This window comes from Eumetopias jubatus, unplaced genomic scaffold (assembly GCF_037043125.1).
Source record: "Eumetopias jubatus isolate StellerSeaLion01/CBP00866 unplaced genomic scaffold, mEumJub1_p1.0 scaffold_3, whole genome shotgun sequence".
NCBI lineage: Eukaryota > Metazoa > Chordata > Mammalia > Carnivora > Otariidae > Eumetopias > Eumetopias jubatus.
In genome coordinates, this window is record NW_028274809.1 from 86,523,642 (window position 1) to 86,545,768 (window position 22,127).

The following is a 22,127-nucleotide window of genomic DNA, read 5'->3' on the forward strand; positions in this document are numbered from 1 at the left end:
TTCTGTCGAGCTAAACATATTCTTTCCTTGGAGATAAATATCAAAACTATAAGGTACTCAGTGAATATAGACTCAAAGGAAGAACAATTATTTGGATGTTTCATGTTATGATTTCCATGAAGATATAATATGTATTATATTTAGAGTCCAGGTTGAGTGTGTGATTCAACCTTCCACTTCCCTGAAAATGCCTCTTATTCAATGTTATTTTTGTTTAACAATTTTTAATTATTCAAGTAATATATTATTGCATTAGTCTGTTCATAGGAATAGTCCATTTGAAGCTTACATCTCTTTTGATCACCATCCTTCTGTCTTTCCCTCCTTGCTGGAATTTCATGTGTATCCTTCTAACAGAAACCCAAAAGACTGTTTATACATCCAAATACATGAACAAAAAAATATAAGATTTTTGGTGCAGGTTTTTATTTTTACATAAACAATACCATAGTGCACATATTTTGCAGATTGCTTTTTTCACTCAAATATGTTTTCAACCTCTCTATGCTAACTCAGAGAGGTCTAGTTGAGTCCTTGTAGCTGCTATATATTATTCTATCAGATGAACAAACTAGATTTAACTATTTTCCTGTTTGGGGAGCTGTGGTTATTTTAGGTTTTAATTTTTGGAAACATTTTTTCATAAAGCACTTTAGTTCATCTTCATACACATATGTGAATTTGCTTTTTCTGTTTCAGTTACTTAGAATCGCTGAGTCACAGTGTAAGTACATTTTCAGTGTTAACAGATACTGCCAACTTCTTCTCCGAAGCTGCTCTATTGCCTTACACTCTCCCATCAGGAAAAACAGAAAACAGTATTTCCTCAGAATTTGTCAGTGCATTATTGGCATGTTCATATCATTTTTTTTTTCATTTTTTTCTAATCTGATGAGTGATAAAATATTTATTCTATAAGCTTCAATTGCTACGATTACAACTGAGAATTACTAAATTTGTATATATGTGTAAATCATCTGCGTTTCCTCTTCTACACACTGGTTATTCATATTGTTTGCTGATTTTGCATTTCACTTTTATTTTCGTGTGTTATCAATTATATATAATAGTTTCATCCTCTACAGTGTATTCTTCAAGATTATTTTTCCCCTTTGTTTATCAGTCTTTTCCTTTGACACATGCATATGTGGTAAAACTTATTTTGTAATGAAAGATATGATGACAAAAAGTCAGGATAGGGATAAAATCCAGTAGGAGCACATGGTTATAAAACATTCTAGTTGTTATGCTGTTGATCGGTTCAGGAGTTATTTTTTTAAATGCGTGTTTGGTGTGTATGTGTATATGTTAAATATTACATAGAATTTTTTAAAAACCTCATTGTCTTTACACTCTTGGATTTCATTGCAGTTTTCAGTTTTTGAAGTGCCATCTAATTCTCACTGTTTTCTTAATATGTCTTAATGCCATTGTAAAATAATATCCAGTCTTTATATTTTTCTTGCTGTCTCCACTCTGAGAACATTCTTATCTCTGTTGCCTTCTGCGTAATACTGGCGGTAATGTGTTTTATTTGCCTCTATTATTCCCAGAAAAAAATATATTTTTGTCTTGCTTTCTATGATTTATTTTAACTATTGATAGTTGAGAAAAAACAAAAATGAAAACAAAAAAACAGAGAAGTAAAGGTAAATGAACTGCAGTGAGAAGATTTTTGTGCCTTACAAGTATTTAACACAGGTGAAGAGATCAGTTCCTCCTACCCTTAGAAGGTTTGCATTTCCACGGACATGAAATGAGTCTTGTGTCTCCCATTTCTGTCTCATCCCCATACTAACTGCCTGGGAACTCTATGTGTGACTTCTGCTCTGCCCTAGGTCACTTAAATCAGTTTCTTTAAGGCAAAATAAATGTTCTCAGACTGTAATCTCTTGAAGGACAAAGGGCGTATCTTGTAGTTTTCTTTGTTCAGTGCCTGGAACTGGAATTTTCTGTGATTCCTCCTACTTCAGAGTAAATAGTGGTTATTAAGTCACTGGAAGTTTCTCCTCTCCTTTTGTTGTGAGGTATCCAGATACTTATCAGTACAATTAGAACAAAGATATGAGTAAGTATATGTGAAAAATGTCTTAGGAACTGGAAATTGATTCAAAAATAAAAGTTATTGTTGATATACTAAAAAAAAAAAACAAAACCCAAAGGCCTTTATTCGTATTTTTACTGGAAAATAGTCTGCACAAGTCATGCTTTTAAATCTCATTGGTGCCTTTATGGATTTAATACTAACAGAGCATGTAAGGATGTCAGAGGAAAGATTTTATGAATATCAAATAGCTTTATCCAATATTTATGAACTGTATTGTGTTAGAATTCCCATGGAGTTATTTAGCCATCAAATGGCCCTAAAGACAGTATTTGTACTATTTTAAAATCCAAAACACAATATAGGAGAAATTCAAATACTCCACTTTTTATGAGGAGCCATGTAAATAAAATGTTTTTCTATGTCCTTGAGACTGATCCATATGAGAAAAAAATTAAAAGTGTGTTCTTCGTGTGTTCTAATTTATGACTTTGCTGGATATATTGGGTTATATGTACAATTATATACATCTTGTGTAGTATATTACATTATATCATATGTAATATAATATATATTACATTATATTATATGTGATATATTATAATATATGTAATATATTATATGTACATATATGTGTGTATATAGTATATAAAATACTATATCATGTATATTTAATATATATAATATACTATATATACTATAGAAACACAATAATATGTGTATAATTGTACATATAACCCAATATATCCAGAAAAGTCATAAATTAGAACACACGAAGAACATACTTTTAATTTTTTTCTCATATGGATCAGTTTAATAATATTATATATATTATAATACTATATATACACAATTATATATGTATATATACACAAAACAATAACACAGACATAGCTCTACTAGTGTTTACTATAATTGTCAGAAGACCAAAGGTCTTCACTGATCACCCTACCTAAAACAGCCCATGGCAGTATATTATAGATTTATTTATTTATATTTTGGAGTCTGTCCACACCTCTAGAATGAGAACAGGGACCTTGATTTGGTTTGCTGCCATATCACCTATACTGAAACAGTTATAAATGAATGAATGAATGAATAAAGGATAACAAATTTTTAGTTTAAACACAGTACAGTGTTTTTTTTTAAAGAAATGCTATATCTCAAAGATGTTGGCTAAGCCTATTAGTTGTTTTCAGTGTTGTGCAAGTCCTGAAAAATTAATCACATTTTCATTTTCTCAGGGATCTATGCAAAACCACCAGATGTTATATAGCAAGTCACAATAGGTCAGAATGCTCAGGTCAGTGTTACACAGATATTGATTGCAGAGATTATCTATGTCAGCAATTACATATAGAGAAGTCAACAAGGTAGGAAAGGCTAAAATATGATAGGAATCTATGACCTTAGTAGTGTCTGCACTTCAACCGATTGCAAAATCTCAGTGGTTAATGATAACTTTTATTCTCATGTTTATAGGGCTATGGGTTGACAAGGGCAATTCAATCTCATGTTGCAGGTCCATATGTATGTTAGGATGGTTCTGCTCCATGCATGTTCCCTCTGAGATCAGAAGGGCAGAAGCCAACTGGGGCAGGATGTCCCATAAGGCCAAGGCTTTTTTTTTTTTTTTTTTTTTTAGAGAGAGTGAGAGAGAGAGGGAGTGTGCATGCACGAGTGGGAGGAGGGGCAGAGGGAGAGAATATTCAAGCAGATTCCCTGCTGAGCATGGAGCCTTGTGTGGGGCTGATCCACAACCCATGAGATCAAAACCAAGATTTAGATGGTCAGCTGACTGAGCCACTGAGGAACCCCAGGGCTCACTACTTTAATGCTGTTAGTTATGTCACATCTCATAGGTCAAAATAAATCACATGGCCATACCCAACTTCTATGGAGCTGAGAAATATATTCCCCATGCAGCAAGGCTGGGGAGAATAAATTTTGTTGAAAAATATCACAGTTTACTTCAAGAATCTCTGGCAAACAAATGCCTAATAAACCCAAGGCAAACATTTTCTTCTGTTATTTCATAGACTAAACCAGAGCTGACTGACTAAACCAGATTCTTCTGGGAGGTGTTGTTTAGTCATGTCTCCCATCCCCAGTTATATTGAAGGATTTACCCATATGGGACTGTATTAGTCAGGGTTTGGTTAGGGATACAGAGCAACTGTAGTAATTCAGTAGAGACTTAATCTGGAGAATTTATTATATAAGTTCTGGATGGATATAAAGAGCAAAAGAGAAAAAGGGTGGTTTTGTATTGAGAAGTTGGAGAAAAAAAAAGATATGATTCTCAAAAGTCCTTATACTATGCCTGCTGTTGTTCTATTGGAACCTGTTGTACTTGTTTTATCCACCAGGGTTTCAGCTTAACCAAGACTGATACTGAAAAGGTAGCTGCCTTTGCCAGATTGCTTAAGTCCAATATCACGCCCCAGCCCCAGGATCTTCAGCAATTTTCAATAATTACCAAATCAAAGGCCCCAGAAGCAAGAAGCTTCCTCCCACTTTCTGATTTCCTGTTTGAGTTCCCAATGATAAGAAAAGCCAGATGTCAAAGGGACCTGAGAAATATAATATGCTGACCCCAAGACTCTTAAAATATATAGCAGAGCCAAGAAGGGTGGACTTTGGAGGTCAACCGCAAATAGGCAAATGATTAATACTAAAGACTGTTCTTTCTTGGCTGGAGGAAGATGGGGGACTTTTTTAGGAACCTAAGGAGAGGAGAGGGAAGTGTCACAATATGAAAATGGGGATGCCTGGGTGACTCTGTTGGTTAAGCGTCTGCCTTCGGCTCAGGTCATGATCCCAGGGTCCTGGGATCGAGCCCTGCATCGTGCTCCTTGCTACACAGGGAGCCTGCTTCTCCCTCTGCCTGTTGCTCCCCCTGCTTATGCTTATTCTCTGTCTCTCTCTTCCTCTCTCTCTCTCTGACAAATAAATAAATAAAACCTTTAATATATATATATATATATATATATGAAAATGATGGGATAGCATTTGTTGCCCTAACAGCTAGTTGGACAAGATTTGATCTCTGTTTAAAAACACAAAACAAACAAAAAATGCTGCCGTAAGCTAGAAGTTGAAAGAATTCAGTTTATGCACTGCAATATGAGGTCCCAGGAATGAGTCTTGGGGTTTCAGGGTCCACATGATACTGTGCATGAAATATAGCGCTTACAGAGAATTCAGGCCCTGGCAACAAGTCTCAGGATAGATATGACTCAACGCCTAGAAAAGAGTGCTAGAGTAGAAAAAGTTATACTAAAAAAGTCATGTCACAAGCAAGATACCACCAACCTTCATATTCTTTACAATAACAGATTGAGAAAAAGGAGATTTTAGAAGGATGAATTTCTTGCTTAAATTGATGAAAGTTTAAAGCCAATGGCATTGATCTTTAATGTGGTATAGTGTTGCAATGCCCTGATGAAATTTGACAGAGTTTACAAAACTATAGACCTTAAGAGATGGAATGAAACTAGTCCATCTAATCTAAACTTTATTTATTATGACCCACAAATGGAAATATATTTTATGTTTGGTTATATATATGCAGATACACACACACAACATAAATAAAAGGTTTCATGAAACAACACTTAACCCTAACTATGTGGTTTACTTTGATATTTTCTATTTATTTATTTTATACTATTTCAATTTGTGAAAGAATTTAATTGATTTCATGACTACTAATGGGGGTTTAACAGTCCTTTTAAAGTCTGAAAAACACTGATCATACTTAATTATCACCCTTTAGTTAAGAAAACTCAGATTCTTGGGGCGCCTGGGTGGCTCAGTAGGTTGAGTTTACGACTCTTGATCTTGGCTCAGGTCATGATCTCTGGGTCGTGAGATCAGCTGTGTCAGGCTCCCCACTCAGCAGGGAATGTGCTTGAGATTCTCACTCTCCCTCTGCCCCTCTCCCTTCTCAGCATGTGCATTCTGTCTCTCCCTCAAATAAATAAATCCTAAAAAAAAAAAGAAAACATTCAGTTTGATCAATAACACTACCAATTTCCTAATGTTTCTTACGCACAAGGTTGCATCATACTGCTTTCAGTCATAAAGTCCTTAAGAAGTGAGGCAATAGCTAGTTAAATTTTATTCAGCCACACAGGATTTTTTATCTATGCTCTTAGCAAATGTTTCACAATGATTACAATTTATGTATTTGAACCACACTGCTTCGTGGGTTTATCTTATCTCCCCAATGAAATTGCTAGCTCTTTGAGGAAAGAACCATCTCCAGTATTTCTCTTTATCTCCTACAGCAGTAACATACTTCTAAGCAAAGAATTCTAGGATTCAATAAAGGCATATATAATTGAATAATAGAAAAAGAATTACAAAAGCTAGTTTTAAATTCAGATGCTTCTGAGAGATAGCTGACAGGTGATAGTTGTGGCTCCCTTCCAAAAATAAAATATAATCACAGAGTTTTCTCAAAAACATGGAAAACTTAACATTTCATTTCTCTGTTCAATATAAAGTGTTGGCACAGTGACTCAAAATATTCTGAGTTTGGAGTCCATTAACATTAACAAAAATCCTTCTTAGATTTAAAAGAACAGAATTGGAATAAGCAAGCCTTGAGACAGTATAATCAGCTCATACTTTCTCAGACTGGTAGAGTGCTGGTATACATTAAGAGCTTAATAGTTATCTGATATTCGTATTCTGTTAAAGTGTTCGGATTCCATGAAGAAAACAAACAGGTAGGCTTATCTTATATGAAAAGGGAAGAAAACAATCTCCACAGAGACTTTCAATTCTGCCTTTCTATCAAGTAAAAATTTTATGGCTTTGGCATAAATCCTTGAAAAGCTGGGATTTTAATAGAAATGCCTATATAGTTTTAAATATAGCACCCTTGGGCTATTGTATTACAGGAAAATTCAATGTCCTTCACAGCAACCAAATATTGGAAATATCGATGGTGGTGTTCCATTCAATGCTTAGCTATTTGACAATCTTTCTTTTGATAGGAAATGTATTTGTCACCGTTTACATTTGTCAAGTATTGAATAATTTAAAAAAACTGCTATAATCATTTCAAGCTTATGTGCTTAAAACTACTACTTATGCAAATGTAAGTTTTAAAGTGCATAAATGTGGTGAGATATATTTATTACCCATGAATTGTAATTCTTCATATACTGTCAACATAATATAGTACAAAGAATACTATACACCGTGAGAAAGAAAACACAATTGTTAGAACTAAATTTGACATTTACTATGTGTGAGATATAGGCAAATCACTTCATCAGTTTAGGTCTCAGTAGTCTGTCAGGAAAATGGGAACAATAACCACATTCTTAAGTAGTTACTGTGCAATCAAATGAGACATAAGTGAGAAGTGATTTTAAGCATAGAAAGTGGCTTAATAATGTAAAGCATATGTATTTTTACATGTATATTCTTATTGTAAAATATATAACCATTGTATATGTAAATATTACAATATAATATAAAGAATATTAAAATAATGGGGTTACTATGAAAAACATCTATAAATTCTATAAATACTGCTGTTTCTTTTTTATATAATCATTCTTCTTTTCCTAGATATTTAAATAACATCTTTTCTGTTATTAGCATGAATAGCTTTGTAAACAAATATATACGTGTATGCAAATATATATGTGTGTGTTTACACACAGCACACATAATTATTTCTTTAAGAAAATACTTGAAGTGCAGCACCTGGGTGGCTCAGCCAGTTAAGCATCCGACTCTTGATTTTGGCTCAGCTCGTGAGATCGAGTCCTGCATCTGGCTCCATGGTCAGCGGGGAGTCTGCTTGAGATTCTCTCTCTCCCTCTCCCTTTGCCCCTCCCCCTCAAATAAATAAATAAATCTTTAAAAAAAAGAAAATACTTGAAGTGGATTTACTATCATCTTAGTGAAAATATTTGCAGTCAATTGCCCTCTATAACTTTGTGCCAACTTCTTTTTTTTTTTAAAGATTTTATTTATTTATTTGAGAGAGAGAATGAGAGACAGAGAGCATGAGAGGGAAGAGGGTCAGAGGGAGAAGCAGACCCCCCGCTGAGCAGGGAGCCCGATGCGGGACTCGATCCCGGGACTCCAGGATCATGACCTGAGCCGAAGGCAGTTGCTTAACCAACTGAGCCACCCAGGCGCCCTTGTGCCAACTTCTGATCCCATAAATAGTAAATCACAAGTGCTGGATATTCACCACTTAAAAAAAAAATCTTTGATAATTTGATAGAAAATAATACTGATCTTTCAATAAATGTATATGTGCTTACTAGATAAGTATTTTAAAGTAATTATTAGGCATTTTATTAATGTTTTTTCTCCATTTTTCTATTGGAAGTAATCTTTTTTATCAATTTGCATGAGTTCATTATTTGCTAAGCCTCATCTTTCTTATATGGGACATGGGAAAATAACACTTCATGGAATTCTTTATTGATAATATAAGCTACAGTGTAGATAAAATGCTTAGTAGAATGTTAAAGGCATTGTAGTTAAAAAGATATAGATTTGGAAGCTTAATTATTAGGTTGCCCAGTCCATGTTCTTTTCAAAATAGTGCTCCATTAAAAACAAAATTATGATAACAATCACTATATATCACTTCACTAAATGAACTAATACAATTTTTCCATTTTTCTTTTCTGGGCATTTATTCAACCAGTAAATATTTATTAATCACTTAATGGGTCTAGTCATGTTGCTATGAAGTGATGTTTTAGGGGAGCACATGTACTCTTATAATTTAAAAATATATACACATAACTTATATGTTACTTTAATATTATCAAACATCAATTATTAAATATTCTTCTATGGCTGAAAGTGTAAACAAGTTGTGATACATCCATACAAGAGAATACTACTTGGCAATAAAAAAGTGCAAACTATTGGGGCTTGGCACAACTTGTTCCTGAGTGAGAAAAGCCAATTTCAAAAGGTTACATGCTATAGTATTCTGGAAATCATAAAATTATAGTTATGAAGAACAGGTCAGTGGTGGTCAAGAGTTGGGGTTATGGGGGAGATGGGACAATAGGGGTGCAGCAGGAGAAATTTTGTTTCGAGTGAGAAAAGGTTAACGCATTCTGATTGTGTTGGTTATGGATCTATACATGTGATAAAATTGTATAGAGCTATACACACACACAAAGAATGACTATAAAGCCTAAAGAAATCTAAATAAGGTCTGTAGTTTAGTTAATAGTATCATGCCAATGTCAATTTCCTGTTTTTTTAATTATGATATGATTGATACATAATATTGTATTAGTTTCAGATGTATAATATAATCATTCAATATTTGTATAAATTGGGAAATGATCACCACAGTAATCTAGTTAAAACATCACCATACAAAGTTACAATATTTTTTTTTGTGATGAGAACTTTTAAAGTCTATTCTTTTAGCGACCTTCAAATATACAATACAATATCATTAACAATAGTTGCTGCACTATACATTACATCTCCACGATTTATTTATTTTATACCTAGAAGTTTTTACTTTTTGACCCCTTCACTCATTTTGCCCCCACCCCTACTCCCCACTTCTGACAACCACCATTCTATTCTCTGCATCTATGAGCTTTTTTGTTGTTGCTGTTTGTCTGGTTTTTGTTTTTAGATCCACATGTAAATGAGATCATGCAGTAGTTGTCTTAGCCTATTTCATTTAGCATAATGACCTCAAGATCCATCCATGTTGTTGCAAATGGCAACATTTCATTCTTTTTTATGTCTGAATAATATTCCACTGTGTGTGTGTGTGTATTCACACACAATCAAGTATTATATATATCTCATATGTGATACATATACATATATGTATATAGGTATATGTATATCTATCATATGTATGTCATCACATTTTCTTTATCCATTTATCCATCTACGGGCAATAGATAAATGTTTGCTTATCTTGGCTATTATAAATGATGCTTCAATAAGCAGGGGGGCACATATTCTTTCAAATTAGTGTTTTTGTTTTCTTCAGAAAAGTACCAAGAAGAATTGTTGGATTGTATGATATTTCTATTTTTAATTTTCTGTGGATCCTCCATACTGCCTTCCATAGTGGCCATACCAATTTACATTCCCACAAACGTGCACATGATTTCCCTTTTCTCCACATCCTTGCCAACACTTCTTATCCCTTCTTTTTGATAATAATAGCCATTCCAACTGTTAGGTGTTAGGTGATATTGTGGTTTTGATTTGCATTTTCCTGGTAATTAGTGATGTTGCACACTTTTTTATGTCGTTGTTGTCCATTTGTATGTCTTCTTTGGAAAAACATTGATTCAGAATCTCTATTCATTTTTAATGAGATTGCTTGTGTTTTGTAGAGTTGTATGAGTTTTTTATATATTTTATATATTTATATATTTTGTTAATCCATTATCAGATATATGATTTGCAAGTATTTTCTCCCATTCTGTAGACTGCTTTTTCATTCTGTTGATGGATTCCTTTGCTATGCGGAAGTTTTTTAGTTTGATATAGTCCCACTTGTTGATTTTTGCATTTGTTGACTTTGCTTTTGGTTGTCAGATCCAAAAATCAGTGCCAAGGGTGCTGGGTGGCTTAGCTGATTAATCATCCAACTCTTGATTTCAGCTCAGGTCATGATCTCAGGGTTGTGAGATCGAGCCCCACATTAGGCTCCACACTGGGCTAGGATCCTGCTTAAGATTCTCTCTCTCTCCCCCTCCTTCTGTCCCTCCTGCCCCACTCTCTCTCTCTCTATCTCTCTCAAAAAAAAGCATTTAAAAAATACATCAGTGCCAAGACTGATGTCAAAGAGCTTTTTTCTATGAGTTTTATGATTTCAGGTATTAGATTCAAGTCTTTAATCTATTTTGAACTAATTTTTGTATACAGTGTAAGATAGCGGTCTAGTTCCAGTCTTTTGCATGTGGTTATTCATTTTTGTCAAAACAATGTATTGAAGAGACTGTCCTTTCCCCTTTGTATATTCTTGGCTGCTCTTTCATAAATTAATTGGCAATATACGAGGGGACTTATTTCTGGGCTATTTTGTTTCATTGATCTGTAAGTCTGTTTTTATGCCAATACCAGACTGTGTTGATTACTACAACTTTGTAAGATAGTTTGAAATCAGGGAGCATGATGCATGCAGCTTTGTTTCTCTTCACAAGATTGCTTTGGCTATTTGGGTTTTTTTGTGATTTCATACAAATTTGGGGATTGTTCATTATTTTTCCTTAAGTTTGTATTTAAGTAATGTCTACACCCAACATGGGGTTTGAACCCACAACCCTGAGATCAAGAGTCACATGCTCAGGCGCCTCAGTGGCTCTGTCAGTTTAGCATCAAACTCTTGATTTTGGCTCAGATCATGATTTTAGGGTCGTGAGATCAGGCCCCACATCAGGCTCTGCACTCAGTGTAGAGTCTCCTTGTCCCTCTCCCTCTGCTCCTCCCCTGCTCTCTCTCTCAAATAAATAAATAAATAAATAAATACTTAAAAAAAAAAAAGAATCACATGTTCTGATTGGGACAGCCAGATGCCCCAGAATAGTTTGTTCTATTTCTATGAAAAAAGGACATTGAAATTTTGATAAGGATTTCATTGCATCTATAGATTTCTTTGGATAGTATGGATATTTTAGCAACATTAATTCTTCCAATCCATGAGCACTAAATATCTTTCCATTTATTTGTGTCTCTTTCAATTTCTTTCATCTATGTCTTATAATTTTTAGTGTACAGATCTTTCACCTCTTTGGTCAAATTTATTCCAGATATTTAATTCAACTTTCTGGCCTTAACAATTGTACTTTGGTTATGTAAAATGTTATATTTGAGGGCAGCTGGGTGAAGGATGCAAGAAAATACTATACACTATATTTGAAACTTTTATGTAAATAATTTATTTAAAAAGTCAATAACTGAATAATTCATAATCGTTGTTCTATGTACTTGTATAACATTGAAGAGTATTATAATTGATGATGACTAGTAGTTAATTCCAACAAAACAGGAATCACGAACAATTTTGTTTTTTACCACTCTAACACTTAAGACATTTTCTTTTTTTTTTTAAGATTTTATTTATTTATTTTGACAGAAATAGACACAGCTACAGAGGGAACACAAGCAAGAGGGAGTGGGAGAGGGAGAAGCAGTCCTCCTGCAGAGCAGGGAGCCTAATGCGGGGCTTGATCCCAGGACCTGAGATCATGACCCGAGCAGAAGGCAGATGCTTAACAACTGAGCCACCCAGGCACCCCAAGGACATTTTCTTGAATTAGAGTGGGCACTCAATAAATGCTTGCTAAATGAATAAATTAATGTAAAAATTTCATCAAGTAGGTGCATCTGAAATAAACAAGCTAATTGTACAATATTGGAATTTTAGATTGTTTCTAGCATATGTGAATATAAATGTTGTCACTGAAAAGACCATCCTCATTCTGTACAGTTGATCTCCATCCCTCACAATTTTTATATATTTTCTTTAAGAATCAATTCTCAAGAACAAGATGAGTGGGTTAAAAATATGTAACTTTATTTGGGGCTTACAATTGCTTTAAGTTGATGAATTGCTTTATAAAATTCTTGTTAAAATTTACTTTCCTTAAATTGTATAATTTACTCTAACAATTTTATTGAAACTGCCTCATTCCCCACTTCATCCTTGAATTCATATTCTATACCTGAATATTCTTTACCTTACATCTGCTACTCAACTATTCCCTCAAATCCCTACCCAAACCTGAATCTCTTTTCAGCACAATAAATCATGGTTGAAGATGCAACGAGGAGTTCTATAATGAAAATTACTTTGCTTTATATGTGTGTGTGCTTATGCATATCACATATGGGAGATAAATTAGACAGATAATAGTGAAATTCCTTTATGAAGTGAACTTAAGGGATGTTTCCACTCAAACATTTGTTAACCAATTTACTTTGTGTGGTCAACTACTCTGTGCTGTTAACATACAAATTCAAATGAAAAATCCTGAGTAAGTTTTGAGGATGAATGCTCTTAATGCTGGTAGGCATTTTATTGGTAGAGGCATTTCATTTTTAGGCATTTTATTTTTTAGATAATTCACAAATTAGGTGTCACCCGTATTAATGTAATATTGTTCTTTTCAATATTTGGTCAATTTTCTACATTGTCTAATCCAGAAGTTAGATTTTTTTATACCAATTAACATAACACCTGTGCCAAAGAAACTGCTATAAAAATCATTGCTTTAATATTTTTAGCAACTTTAGAAAGGAACTGGTGTATATTTGAAAATTTTAATTTTAAAACCAGCTCATAATTTTTTAAAAGCAGTAATTCTAACTTTTACTTACTATTAAAACCATTCTAAATTGAATATGACTTTTACCTGAGTCACAGAAACCTCTAATTGTTGATACTTCATTAATTTCAGGAGAAAAATTTACTGGAAATAACTTTTCTGTGTCACAACCCTGCAGTATCTAAGGTGACTCTTCGTGGCTAAGATATTTCAATTAGTAGCTTCAACTGATGTGCAAACAAAATGAATTTCCTAGTAATGTATTTAAGAGTTAAAGTTGATTCATTTTCCAGTAACATTGTCTAAGAACCTACCTTTACAAAAATTCATTATTACTTCATTTTAATGGTATTTTATAAGAAGTAAATTTTAAAATTTAGTTTCTAGCATAGTCTATAGTAGATAGGCCATTTCTCTCTCTCTCTTCTTTTTTTTTTGTTTAAAAAATATTTAAGGAACACTTGACTATTTTGACAGCAATCATAGACCAGTTTAAAATTAAGCTCGTTAAGCCATAGCACCTGACTTAGTGGCAATCTATATAGGCAAAATATACTCATTTAATGATGATAATGTGCCTAGTGTAAGTTAACTAACTGTAATCTCAATGTATGTGCAATGTTTAATATTACAAAATGAGACAAAAACTCACAAATTATTATGAGAAGTCATGCTAATTATCTGCTCATTTTTAGCAAAGCAGTGATTGTCAGTTAATTAATCAATTGTCTCAATTGGTTAATGTAGATAATTTCTTGCCATAGACTGTTTCTAACTCAGAAAAATGGTGTCTCAAAATATGCATTACTAGTCCAAAGAAATACTAAGTTGGAATAGGTGGATAAGCTTAATGAATCAATATTAAATTTATCATTCACTATTATTAATATTATTATTAAAATAATATCTCAAAACTTTGTCCCATTTGATGACATCATGTTAGTTCTCATTTATTTTCTGATGGTAAAATGAAATATTAATTCTTAACAGGATGACAATATGGTTTGAAAACAGTTTAGCTAGAATATATAAGTATAAATACGTGTTAGCATATAAAAAGTTTTTTCTTCCCAGGTTTGCACTGCAAAAAAAAAAATTTTTTTTAAATGCCTAAAGACTCAGGGTGCCTGGGTGGCACAGTGGGTTTCGGCTTGTTTTTGGCTCAGGTCATGATCTCAGGGTTGTGAGATGGAGCCCCACATAGGGTTCCGTGCTGAGTGCGGAGTCTGCTTAAGTTTTTCCCCACCCATGCTCTCTGTCTCTCAAATAAATAATTAAATCTTTAAGAAAATACAAATAAATAAGAAATAAAATAAAATAAAAATGCCTAAAATCTTAAGCATTTAGCTGCTCTATGAACTGAACTTTAAAGCAGCTCAGGACCAAAATGTCTCACTGCCAAGGTATATACAGTCTGTTTGGAGTGAATAGTTTCATATTTTTAGATAAATGGGATTATAAGAATTTGAAATTGCTCCTGCTTTATGTAAAATATGAATAATACTACTTATAATATGACTACTTTAGAGAGATATTATGAGGAAAATTGATGAGTCCCTTTCCAGGGGTTCCAAGCATCTTGGAACAAAAACTTCACATATATACATTTTGGGTAATATAAAAATCATTGAGCATCAGTTGTGGCATAGAAGATGTGATGTTAGAGTATTTTAATCTTAAACTCTATATTCTTTTGATCTGATGTGAGGATTTTGTCCATCCCTTTTTCCCGTAAGAATTCCAGGTCACTTAACAAGCATTACCAGTCACTGCACTATAATGAACTCTAAGCCAGTCTCCATTCTATAGGCAAATTTATGCTATAACTTTTTGTTGTTGTTGGAAGTAACAATGAAAAAACATGGCAAAAATTGGCTTAAATAGTAAAAGGAACTTTCTGACTTGCATGACTAGAAAACTTGAGGTGGCATTTTTCTCAGATAATGCTTAAGTTTGACTTAATAATGTTCCCTAGGACAAAGCTTCTTTCTGGCTTTCTACTTCTCCTTTAATGCTATTGCAGTCATCCTAGGATTTTTTTCCCTTCGTGATATAAATATAGCTTCTAGCAGCTCAAAGGAGTATGCTTCCTTCTTCATATATTAGCCTCAGAAATTCTTAGAAAACTGAAAGATGATTGAATCATCTTGGGGCAATTGCCTATCCCCAAACCTATCATTTTAGTGAAGAGAATGTACTGATTGCCTTAAAGTAGGTCACATGTTCAACTCTGGCACCATGGTGTCATAGATCATGGATCATGGACAACATAGATTGCCAAATGGAAATGGGGGCCTGTTGTGAGGGTTGAGTTCACACATACATATATATTCTTATTTTATTATTTTAATAACATTAATTTTTAATTTTTTAATTTAATTACATTAATATTTAATTTTTTATATTGTCTGGTTGTTTACTTTTAAAGTGGTGATTCTCTATTTTATTGATATCTTTACATTGGAATGTGAGTGTTATGAGAGACATTGCCTCATTCACCAATCTATTTCCTGCATCCAGAATAGTGCCTGGTATACAGCAGATATGACAAACATTTGCAGAAAGAACAAGTAAGTATGTTGTCTCTGAATGGGTTTTTTTCTCTCTTGTCCTTTATCTCAAGCATGGGCATGATCTTAATCTTCCACTGAGGATGCTGAAAATTAAAATATAATAGAAACAAACCTGCATGTAATTTATAATTAGTATTAGATATGTCAGCTCAAAGTACCACTTAAACTAGCCTTACTATTAGGACCTTCCTCACAAAATGGCTTCTGTTTAGCTTCTAGCCTGAATCTTTGTGGTGATGGCCAATTTCCCTCCCTCCTTGTTCCTCTGCCTCCCATACTTAAAGGGGTGTTCTTGAGCTTGACAATCCTACTACCCAGAGTAGAACAAACAATGTCTTTTATTTTATTTTATTTTTTAATCTAAGACCTACCAAGTTGAATTTCTCTCCCCAGTTTCACCTGTTCCCAGGGTGGTTGTCATGAGCATTTCTACTTCTTTTAAGGAAGATTCTACCTCCAACCACAGAGGTGCAGTCTGGCCTGATGCCTTCAAAAGAACAGTTTCTTGGAAACAATATTTGTGCCTCAACCCCTTTCCTCTCAAGCAAATTATTTGTCTTGAATAATAATAGTGTGGGACATCAGCAGTTCAATGCAATAGTCTGTTGTTTAGCCAAGCCTGATTCATTTCCAATGTACAGTTTCTCTTCAAGCCCAAGTTAGTAGGGCTTACCCGTCTTTAAGTCCTATGAGGTCTCTATTGCTCATGTCTTGTGGCCATTTTTTTCATAAGGATTCCCCCCAGGGCTTGCCATAATTGTCAGAGACAGCACATTCTAAATCCATACTTGGAAAAAAAATTCCTCTAAGGGAAGCACAATCTGCAGATATGCTAGTCTACTTGCAACGTAGCCAACCTTTACATTTTCTTACAGAGCAATTGCATCCCTTGGAGTCACATCACTGCTTTACATCTTCAAAATTAAAAAGCACATTTTCAGTGCACGGTTTTCCTGGAACAGTAAAACAGCCTCTCTGAAAGTAGAATATAAGCCTCTAACAATTGGAAAGCAGAAAATATCCCGACTGCTTCAAAAGTACAGGTTTGTTTAGCTTAGTTTTTATTTGTTTGCTCCCCAGGCCTCTCCACTTTGTATCTACCAGCTTCAGATTTCAAAAAAGTAACGGCATGAAGTTGGCATCTAAGCCAGAACGAAATATCTGGTATGCCCATCCTCCACAGACATCTCTACCGGTAGAAGATCAACTTCAAGCCCTTATTAAGCCTTTCCAGGGATCACACTACCTTTTCTGTCCCTTAACCTGTTCTTATGTTGTCATCAGCTAGTTATGCCACCTGGGGAGGGAAAGTGGGAAGACCACTATGAGGTTATTATGTCAACGTGAGATTGTCAAATGTCTTACAGGTCCAAGCAAAACTGATTAATAAAAGTTTTACAATATCAGAGAATCTGTCTTACTTTCCTTCAACAAGAGAAAATGCATCACAGTTTTAGCTTTCATTACCTTCTTCCAAATTTATAAGCTAATCGCATTTGAAAGAGTGACAGGGTTTATGGGGTTCTCATGTCAAGAAGAAAAAGTATCTCATGCATCTCAAAATGATTTTGGATACTGGTTGGTCTCTGGTGAAGAATTTATGCAAAGAATCAAGAGCTGCTGCTTGTACTCCCTGATAAACTTCAGTTTCTCTAGAGGAAATTCAAATGTTTCTCCACATGTAAATTATGAGGACAGCTCTCCTCTAGGGAATATAGAGTTGTTAATGCTGGACCTGATATAATTTGGAGGTTAAACATGGAGACAGATTTAAGAATAGCTTTTTTTTCAGGCTTTTAATGATAAAGGCCAAATACTTGAACTTCAAGTTCGCTAACCTTTAGGGCCAAAGGTCTTGAGAGAGAAGAGCCTGTATTAATGGCTTAATGGAGAATAGTGGAGACATCTGACAAAAGGAATTCATTTTAGTAGCACTTTAATGAAGTGAGGATTTGGCAAAAGGAACTGAAAGGCTGACAAGTCAAAGGTTGAGGTGGTAATGGACTGGATGTCTCTTGAATTATTGGGACCTAAGTTTGGATGATTTAGTAAAAGATATACTTAAGGCCATTATGGATAGAGCACTCAAAGGTGTCATTATCTCAATCCTCTCAACTCAACTATTTCAATACTTCTTGAAATTGTTACTTCCTCTCACTTCTTACTGCCTTTGCCCTGACCACTTGCATAGACTATTACTGTATTAGCTTCTGAATTAGCATCCCACATATCGCTGTTCTTTGCCATGGTCCAACTTAACACGGAATTATTTTTCTAAAACACAGATGCTTAAAGTCATACGTGGCTTATGAGAAGGTAAATTGCTTCCACTTAATGGAAAGCTATGAAGCATTATCAATCAAAATTAAAAATCCACATATCACTTAACTAAGCAATTTCACTTTTAGGAATTCATCTTATAGCTATATTCATCCATGTAAAATGATGAATGTTTAAAAATGTGCATTGTATGCAGTACAGATAGAAAAAATTGGGGAAAAGCTAAATATCTATCGGTAAAAGACTAGTGAAATCAATTGTGTCACATTAATACAATGGAATTTATGTAACCATTAAAATGAAAGGAACAGATCCATATGTACAAAAATGTACTGTCTGCAAGATTTACTTATGTGGGGGAAAAATAAATAAGGTGTAGAATACTGTACTGGGAAAAATATAAACAAAAAATGGAAGAATAAACAACAAAGTGTTCATAGCAATTACTTCCCAGGAGGGGATCTAGGAGGAAAAAGTAAGAGAAAGACTTACTTGTCTTTATAAGCATTTTGCTTTTCCAGAAATTGAACTTTGTATTATAATGGTCATTATAACAATTGATTTTTTTAAAGTATGCAATGGTTTTCAATAATCTCTTGGATAATCTTCAAAATCATTAGTATTATATATGTATATATACTATACCTAATATAATAAAATTAATATTATTTTATATATATGTCATATATATCTATAATGCCACAAGTATCTATAATGTCCTGTATATGTCATAATACCATATTGATATCTCCTATAGATATCATATCATATAGATATCAATATGATATTATTTTTTTTTATCATTTATATAGTCTATCTAGTCACAGTGGTGTGTAGGAACGTTTACATTGCCAGTTATCACGGAAAAAAATACATCCAAATTTCCACCGATAGAGCTTTCTTAATTTCCTTCAGGTCACGTAGTTGGGAAGTTTGGTGGTCTTTGTTATAAATTAGTTCTATGTGATTCTGAAGATTCACTTCAAATGAAACTTCTTTAGGAAAACATTTTCTACATGGAAGTAGGGACCAAATACATAATCTATCTTTAAAAGCAAATAGTCATAATATAATATACATACAGAAAGTTGATAAAACCATAAACACAGAGCTAAATAAATATCCCCATGCTTACCAATTTCATTTAACCACATACACACACACACAATTGAGAATAGAACATAACTGGAACAAAGAAGGCTACCTTGTGCCACTTCCTAGTCATTAGGAAGGGAACTATCTTCTTTACTTCTAACACCATAAATTAGTTTTTCCTGTTTTAAAAATTTGTATAACTAGAATTATATAGTACCTTTTTTGTTTGTCATATTTCATTCAACACATGTTGGTAAGATTCATCCATTTACTTACGTGTAGCAATGGTTCATTAATTCTCATTAATGCTTAACATTCCATTGTATGAATAGAGTACACTTTATTTTACTATTAACAGACATCTGAGCAGTTTCAGGTTTGGAGCTATTATGAATAGTGCTGTCATGAATATTTCAGTATATATTCTTTGGTTCAGATACGTAAGCATTTCTACTGAATAAATTAGCATTCTATCGAATATATATGAAGTACTGGGTCATAAAACAAACATAGTAGCTACTTCAGTTTTTTGTAGTGGTAGTATGAATTTACCTCCTTACTAATAGACTATGAGAGTTACCATTACTTTTTGTCCTCATCAACAGGACAAATGGATCTCTTCAATGGATTTGTTATTCTTCTCTTACTTTGTGACTCTGTGATTACACACACAATGATTTAGAACTGTTATATTTTCTTGAGATTTGTTTTCATTATGGCATATACTTTTTTCTCTAATGATTGTTAAAAAGAAGACCCCACAGGTAATCACTTATGTTAAGGCCCCACATCAGCAAATCAAGACTTAATACCTAACCTCACTGCCATTTTACTCCCTCTAGGAATGTGACCTTTAACCAGACAACCTGGAGTTTCCTGGTCAGCACCAGAAGGCAATTTACTAATAGGTCCCTTCCATTCCCCTTAGGAGGGCAACCTAGCCTAAAACAATGCATTCTTTGCTAATAATTTCCTTTTCTCCATTCTCTCCCTGCCTTTAAAAAATTTTTCTTCCCTGCAGCTCAACGGAGCTTTCTGTTTGCTGGATGGGATGCTGATCAATTCATGAATCATTGAATAAAGCCAATTTGATCTTTAAAATTTAGCTGGATGGATTTTGTTTTTTAACATAATGCTCTTGACTTAAAATCGACTTTGTATGATATTAATGTAACCATCAGTTTACTTTTGGCTGTTTTTATATATGCTTATATCACTTTATAGTCAAACTTCTTGTGTCTTTAACTTATCTCTTGTAAGCAGCACAGAGTTAGGTTTGTGTCCTTTTTTCATTCAGATTGATACTCAGTTGATCATTGGAGTATTTGGACCATTTACACTCAATGCAATTCTGATAAATTCAGGTTTTACTGTACAAACTCACTCTGTTTTCTGTTTGCCCAACTGTTTTCTTCCCCCATCCTCCTTTATTTAGATTAGTAATCCTTGCTGACTTAAGACTTTATTTTAATTTTTGGTCAGCAGTTCAATTATAATATGCCTAGATGTGATTTTTTTTCTTTTTATTCCTGTTTATAGTTTGTTAAGATTCTAAAGGTTTTTTTAAATCATATTTGAGATATCAGGCATTATTTATTCATTTGCTTTTATATACTACATGATCTGCAAAATGAATAACCATCCTATCATTCCATAGTATTTATTCTAATATTTAATTGAACTTTTAAAAGAATAACACTTGTAATTTAATATCCATTAATTAGCAAAAAATAACCCTAAAAAGGAAAGCCATTCCCATTTATTTTATGTGTATTTATTGAGCATTTACTATTTGCAATAATGTGCTAACTCTCAATTTTAAAAATAAGCAAAAGATTTGAACAGCTCTTTCTCCAAAGAACATACACAAATGGCAAATAAGTAAGCGAAAGATGTCTAATGTCATTAGTTCTAGGGGAATAAGATCAAAACCACAATGAAACACCTATTCACAACATTAAGATGGCTAAAATAAGTTAGATAAGTAATGTGGAGAAATAGGAATCCTCATACATTCCCGACTGGATTTTAAAATGTTATAGCCTCTTTGTAAAATGGTTTAGCAATTCACTGAAATGTTAAGCGTAAAGTTAGTATGTGACGCAGCAATTTCACTCCTAGGTAATATACCCAAGAGAATTAAAAACAGGCGTTCAAACAAGAAACTGTACATAAATGTCCATATCTAGATTATTCATAATAACAAAAAGGAGAAGTGACGAATGCCATTCCACTGATGAATTTGATTAAAAAACAAACATGGTATATTCATACAAAGGAATATGCTTCAGCTATTAAAGGAAATGAAGCACTAGTGCACGCTGCCATATTGTTGAATCTTGAAAACTTTAGCTTTTGTTTATACAGTGGAATTGTATGATTCCATGTATTTGAAAACTCCGGAATAGACAAGTCTATAGAAACAGATGGTAGGTCTATGTTCTTGTGTGTGGGGTGGAGTCGATGGGGAGAGTTGTTGAATAGGGAGTTACTACTAGTGCATACAGATTTTCCTTTTGGGTAATAAAAGTATTTTAAAATTAGATTGTGCTAAAGGTTAAACAACTTTGAATATACTAAAAACTACTTTATTGTACACTTTCAATGAGTCAAGTTTTTGGTATATGAATTATCTCAGTAAAGTTGTTAAAGACAAAGAAAAACAAAATAATGGTAATAGTGACGAGATTACATTTTATTAATAATATGAATTTTGTTAAAAAAATTTAAAAGCACCTGTTTTCTTAAAATATTTCCACTATTGCTCGTCTGACCTCTTTTGCTAATATTTTTGTCAGTCTGTGAGTTTGAAACCTGTCTCCATTT

General features: G+C 33.4%; 1 long non-coding RNA gene across 2 annotated transcripts in view; it reads left to right on the forward strand.

Moving 5' to 3' along the window:
* LOC114224571 (uncharacterized) overlaps positions 1-22,127 on the forward strand; it is a 106,086-nt gene that overhangs the window by 31,634 nt on the left and 52,325 nt on the right. The window contains exon 4 of one of the 2 annotated variants that reach the window (XR_003612408.2): positions 17,007-17,275. The exons of the other annotated variant lie outside the window; for it this stretch is intronic. This is a non-coding gene — a long non-coding RNA (uncharacterized LOC114224571). Of the gene's footprint in view, positions 1-17,006; positions 17,276-22,127 lie in introns of those variants that run through there. 2 annotated transcript variants of the gene reach the window in all.